This window comes from Phascolarctos cinereus, unplaced genomic scaffold (genome assembly GCF_003287225.1).
Source record: "Phascolarctos cinereus isolate Bilbo 61053 unplaced genomic scaffold, phaCin_HiC Scaffold_5;HRSCAF=322, whole genome shotgun sequence".
In the NCBI taxonomy this organism is placed as follows: Eukaryota; Metazoa; Chordata; class Mammalia; order Diprotodontia; family Phascolarctidae; genus Phascolarctos; species Phascolarctos cinereus.
The window spans coordinates 295392991-295400134 of NW_027555958.1; positions in this window are offsets into that span (position 1 = coordinate 295392991).

A 7144-nucleotide genomic window follows, 5' to 3' on the forward strand; every position below is an offset into this window, starting at 1 on the left:
CCCCTTCCACCTTAAAGATGGTTTTTCCTAATTACTTTTTATGTACATGTGTTTGTCCTTCATTCTGGAAGAGCACCATGACATCAGGGAGGTGGCATGCAAGTGAACTGGATTTAAGTGAGGGAAGGTGGTGACTTTGCACTATATAGAGTATTGTGCTAAATACTGAAAATACAAAGACTTTTCTCTCCAGTTCAAGGATTCCTAAAATTTTTTTGTATCATGGTCCCTTAGGCAGTCTAGTGAAACCCCTTCTTGGAATAATGATTTTAAATTTGTAAGATGGGATTACACAGGAAACTAGTTACACTGAAATAGTCATCAAAATAATCAAGAATGCACAGATCTCAGGTTAAGACCATAACAATCCTGGGAGGTAGATGCTATTATCCCCATTTTATAGATGAGGAAACAGGTTAAGCAACCTAGGACAGAATTTGAACTAAGGTCTTGGAGTTCCATTTTTTAAAATGGCTAAAATAAAACCTGTTTTGTGCTGTTTGAAAGGATAAGCCTCAGTTATCTGAAAAATTAAGTAATGGAGAATATCCTATTCCCTGATTACATGGGATCATTGCTTTAGTGGGTGTTTGAAACAGAATCAAAGTAGGAGTTAAAATAGAATTCCATCATTAATCCCTTAACCTGGGCTTTCTGTAACACTCAGCTCTTGAGGCTCTTGGTTTTGATACTGAACAGCCAATGGCTAGATCCTTTGCAAGGGTATCCCAAGAGTCTTTGACCTCATGGCCAGCCATCCCTCAGCCCAGACCCACCAACCTCCCAGGCTGAGGTAGGTAGAGCCACCTGGGTTGGGGCATGGGAGTGGGGGTGCAGAGGGCAGTGGAAACAGTTTTTCCCTCCATTAAATAATAGCTCTATAAATGAGCAAACATTTGTATAGCACTTTAAGGCACTCTCCCCTTTGACCCTCACTACTACTTTGTGAAGCAGGTATTCTAGGTGTCATCCAAATTTTGTGGATGAAGAAATCAGCTCCTGAGAGTTAAACCCACGGTCCCATAGCTAATAGGGGTCCAAAGTGAGACCTGAACCCAGGTGTCTTCTGACTGCTAAATGCAGTGTTCTCTCCATAGGCTCTGCTGCCTCCATAGCACTCAGACTAATGGGATGGACTAGCAGTAGGCTCAAGAATCCCATTCACTTTTTTGCACACGGGAAGATGGATGAGATTTAGAGCTGGAAGGGACCCCTAAGAGATGACCAAGTCCAAGCCCACAGGGGGTACAGGAAGATGTGCTGAAAGCCAAGAGATGCAAGGCCTGAAAAAAGGTGGGGACCTTCAGCATTACATCATGCCTTTCTAGCTTATTTGCCAATTTCTGAAAACTCCACCTAGTGGCTGGCACCGTAGCTGTGTGCCCCATCCACTTGTCCCCCACTGTTCTGGCCTGGCCCACGCTGAAGAGCAAGCCAGAGGGTCAGCTGCGGCTGCCACTGGAGGGGTAGGGCTAGAAAGCTGGTGGAGGCTCCAGATCAGAGAATATAAATAAAGCACTTAGGGGAGCTGGTGGTAAGGATGCTGCTGCTGCTGCTGCTGCTGCTGCTAGCTCACATTTATATAATGCTTGTTTGCAAATTATCTCATTTGGTCCTTACCACAACCCTGGGAAGTAGGTGCTATTATTATCCCTATTTTACAGTTGAGGAAACTGAGGCAGAGGTTAAGTGACTAGTCCAGAATCACACAGCTAGTAAGTGTCTGAAACTGCAGAGTAGCCTAGTGTGCCTAGCTCCTCCCAATTCAAATCACAATAAAACATTCATTAAGCACCTTCGCTGTGATAGGCCTGGAGTCAAGAAGACTCCCCCTGAGTTCAAATCCAGCCTTAGTAGCTGTGTGACCCTGGACAAATCACTTAAACCTTGCATTCCTCACTTTTCCTTATCTGTAAAATGAGGTGGAGAAGGAAATGGTAAACCAGCCTAGTCTCTTTGCCAAGAAAACTTCAAATGAGGTCACTAAGAGTTGGACATGACTGAATAAATATTCTAAGCACTAGGCACACAAGGTCAAAGATAAAACATTCCTTCAGGAGCTTCCATTCTATAACATCTGTACAAATAAATAGAGGCACGAAGTAATTTTAAAAGGGAGAAAGTGCTTATAAGTGCAGGAGATCATTCTTGAGCTGTGCTTTGAAGGACTCCTTGAGGCAGAGGAGAGGGGAGAAGAGAAGTGCATTCCCAATATAAGGCATCATTTGTGCAAAGATCCGGTGGCTGGAGGTAGCACATTGCTTATCAGGCATAGCTAGTAGGCTTGTCTGACTGAAACAGAAAGTATGACATTTGGATAGCATAAAATAAGACTGAAAAAGCAAGGGGGCTTGGTTAGAGAATGCTTTTAAATGTCAGATTGAGGTTTTGGGGTTTTTTTTGTTTGTTTGTTTTTTTAATTATTTTTATCCTGGAGGCAACTGGGAGCCACTGAAGATTTTAGAGTGTGTGGGGGTGGGGGGGTGGGGGGGAGATGATCAGATCTATGTGTAATATCTGTGGCCTTGATCACTAAGTGATACCACAGGTACTGAAAATGTGTAAGTAGCCCAAATCAGCTTATTTGCTGCCTTTCTTAATAATAGTAATAATACTAGCATTTTAAGGTTTGTAAGGCACTTTACATGTATTATTTCCTTTGATCCTCACCACAACCCTGGAAGATGTTATCCCCATTTTACAGATGAGGAAACTGAGATAGACAACGCTTAAGGGACTTACCCAGGATCATACAGCTAGTAAATTTCTGAATCAGGATTTGAACTCCAGTCTTCCTGAATCCAGACCCAACACTATCCATGGGCCCACATATCTATCTCGAGCCTTACTACCACTACCTCAAGCCCAGAGGCAGTCAGTGTGGCATTATAGATTTTTTTTTTCAGTGAGTGAGTATAATATCCAAGTTGTCTACCAAATCACTCTCTACTTAGGCCACCAACTAAGGGCCTCATTTCACCCCAAAGTCTTAGTCATATCATCAATCAAGAAACATCTATTAAGGGCCTGCTCTGTTCTAGGCAGAATGTTAAGTGCTGGGGATACAAAAAGAGACAAAAGACAGTCCCTGCCCTCAAGGAGCTTATAACCTAATGGAGGACACAACACACAAAGCAAGCAGGAAGGGTGGTCCCCATGTGGCTCCCTATCCAGAGTCTAAGCCACAAATTCTCTTAGCTCCCACGTCTCCTTGTTCCCTACGCCTGCATTTTGGTGAGGAAGATCCTCTTAAGGAAAAAAAGAAATGGGGAACTCTAAGACCTGAACATACATACACAGATCTAATCATGAAGATCTCCTGAATCTGTTTCCCTTATAAGAACTTTTCTGAGAACAGAGAGACAGAGACAGAGAGAGGGACAGAAAGAGAGGGGCAGAGACAAAGAGACAGACAGAAACGAAATGCTGTTGTAGCAACACCCACCTCATTTATTTTAGGAATATCGATTTGCCAGTGATGGACAATGGACAAAAGGACAGATTAGGGAGGTGAGAGACTTGAATCAGGGAGTTACTATTAGGAAGCTATTACAATAGTCCAGGCCTGAGGTGATGAGGGTCTGAAGTAGGGTGCTAGCCATGTAAATGGAGAAAAAAGGATAAATGCAAGAGATAGTGTGGAAACAGAGTCAAGGAGATTTGGCAACTGATTAGAGACAGAGGCTGAAGGAGGGTTGAATTGAAGGTGACACCAAGATTCCAGGCCTGGGTGACTAGAACAGTGATGGTGCCTTTATAAAAATGGGCAAACCCGAAGGAAGGATGGGTTTGGGGGGAAAATATAATGACTTGTGTTTTAAACACATTAAGTTTGATATGTTTACAAGGACATCTAGGTGGCAATGTCGACCAGGCAGTTGGTAATATGGTACTGAAACTCAAGAGAGAGATTAATGCTGGATTGCAAGGAGTTACCGGGTCAGTGGGAAGTGAGGTAGGCAACCATGTAAACAACCTTTCCCTGGATTATAGGATCATAGATCTAGAATTGAGAAGGACCTCTGACTCCATGGAGTCCCACCCCCCTCATTTTACAGATGGGGAAACTGAGGCCCAAAGAGGCTAATAAGCAGAGCCAAGTTCACACAGATCATAAGTGGCAGAACCAAGACTTACGACCACACCTTTTAACTCCTGGGCCATTGTACCCCATGTCGATTTTAACATGAAGGAATGATTGTATCAAAAAAAGGGAGACTTGGAAATATGTATAGGTGTTAAGGAAAGAGTTAATGCATATGGAGAGATTGGAGATGGGGGCAGGGGAATAATTGGGAATAATTGAGGGGGCAAGCTTTGGGAAGAGATGGTATCAGTAGGAAAAAGGGAAGAGAATAATCACTTATTAAACACCTACTATGTGTGAGGCACTGTTTTACAAATATTATCTCATCTGACCCTCACAACAGCTCCGTGAAGTGGGTGCTATTCTTATCATCGACATTTCACAGATGAGGAAACAGAAGTAAACAGAGGTCAAGTGACCTGGACAGGGTCCGTAAGCATCTGAGACGGGATCTGAACTAGGGTCTTCCTGACTCCAGACCCCAGTGCTCGCTCTGCCACATCATCGTCAGCTGCCACAGTACAAGTACTGAAGGTGGTCTTGGCCTGGAGAAGGCCCCCACCTTTTTGTCAAAGAATGGAGCAAAAGAGGAGACGATGAGGCAGTAATGAAGAGGAGATTTGAGGTATGGAATGATGGAGAAGACAGTGTGGGTCAGAAGAAAGAATACTACATTTGGAGTCAAAGAACCTCAGTTAAGCTCTGAAACTTACTGTCTCTGAAGCCTTGCATATGTCACTTCCTCAAGAAGCTTCAGTTTCCTCTTTCTCTGTAAAATAAAATCAATTGGATTAAATGACTATGGCCCCTTCTGGGGCAGCTAGGTGGTGCAGTGGATAGGACACTGGTCCTGAAATCAGGAGGACCTGAGTTCAAATCCAGTCTCAGACCAAACACTTGACACTTACTAGCTGTGTGACCCTGGGCAAGTCACTTAACACCAACTGCCTTAAAAAAAATCTGACCTCAGACATCTATTAGCTGGGTGGTCCTAGGCAAGTCACTTCACCCTGCTTGCCTCAGTTTCCTCATCTGTAAAATGGGCTGGAGAAGGAGATGGCAAACCACTCCAGTATCTTTGCCAAGAAAACTCCAAATGGGGTCACGAAAAGTCAGACACAACTGAACAACAACATGGTTCCTTCTGGCTCCAAAACTATGATACTACAAAGATATTCTCTTTTTTTCTCAGTAGGAGGTGAGGTCCTCCCTTAAGAGGGAAATGAGAGGAAGTGATAGAAGTCTGGAGAGAGATAGAGAAAGAGAGGGAGAGAGAAGGTTGTAATCAGAGTTAATAAAAATAAAATGAGAGGAATATTGTGTTATAAGAGCCTTGATGAGCTCAGATAACACAAAACTGAGGTAAAATCCAGACAACTTGGTTATTAGGTCCTTTTTCTTTTGTAAAAGTTCTATTGCTGTCCTTTTTTTCTCACATTCTTAACACTTCTCATTAACTCCCCCACCTCCTTAGAACATAAGGGTTTTGGGTTTTTTTTTTTGTTTTTAGGCAATTGGAGTTAAGTGACTTGCCCAAGGTCACACAGCTAGTAAGTGTCAAGTGTTTGGTTTGAGACTGAATTTGAACTCAAGTCCTCCTGACTTCAGGACCAGTGCTCTATCCACTGTGCCACCTAGCTACCCGCTTAGAGCCTTCTTTTTAAGAAATGAGTAAAACAAATCTGTACCACAGCCAAGTCTCAAAATGCATGCTTTGTTCCACACATCTGTCCTCGACCTCTCTTCAGAAAGCAGGAAGGCAGGCTTCACCATCAAATCCTCTGAAATCATAATTTGTTGCTCAGTTGTGTCTGACTCTTTGTGACCCCATCTGAGATTTTCTTGGCAAAGATACTGGAGTGGTTTGCCATCTCATTCTCCAGTTGATTTTACAGATGAGGAAACTGAGGCAAACAGGGTTAAGTGATTTGCCCAGGGTCACACAGCTCCAAAGTGTCTGAGGTCAGATTTAAGCTCAGGATCTAGCTGCATGAGATTATAATTGGTCAGAGTTGTAAAGTCTTTCAGAGTTATTTTCCTTCATAATTGTGGTCATTATATAAGTTGTTCTTCTGGTTCAGATTTCTTTGCTTTAAATTGATTCATATAAGTTTCTGAATTCTTCATATTCAGAGGTAATTTCATAAGGCACAATTTTATCTCATTCATATGCGAACATTTTCAGTCATTCTCCCAGCCAGTGGGCATTCCCTTTCCTTCCAACTGTTTGCTACTACAAGAAGTACTATCAGTATTTTTGTGTGTATAGGTTATAGATCTAGAAATGAAAGGCTCCACCTTTCCCTCTCACTTTACTGAGACCCAGGGAGGTTAAATAACATGTTCAAGATCATATAAGGAGTATTGGGGGAGGGATTTCAACCCATGTCCTTGGACTTCAGAGACAGGGTTCTTTCCAGTATACCATTCTTATTTTGAGAGCAACTAAATGGTGCAATGGATAGAACACTGGACCTGAGTTTAAATTTGACCTCAGATACTTAGTAGCTGATTAAAGACTCCTCTTCCTGAGTTCAAATCTCAGTTTCCGCATCTGCAAAATGAGCTGGTGAAGGAAATGGCAAACCACTCCAGTATCTTTGCCAAGAAACCCCAGAATGGGTTCATGAAGAGTCAGACACAACTAATAGACAAAAACAATTGGGGGAGGGGCGGGGTTGTAGCTAGGTGTTACAGTGGATAGAACACCAGGCCTGGATGCAGAATGATCTGAGTTCAAATTCAACCTTAGACACTAGCTGTGTGACCCTGGGCTAGTCATTTAACCCTTTTTGCCTCAGTTTCCTCATCTGCAAAATGAGTTGGTGAAGGAAACGACAAACCACTCCAGTATCTTTGCCAAGAAAACCCCAAATGGGGTCACAAAGATTGAACACCGAAAATAAGGACATCAAAATAGCTGGGCCATACCCCATTGGCTTCCTGGCAACTAGGTGAAGACCCCTCCTCCACCTTGAGGCCCCAGCAGTTCCTGCTCCTCACTCTAAAGGAAGCCTTTTCCAATTCCTCTTAATTCCAGTGCCTTCCCTCTGTTCG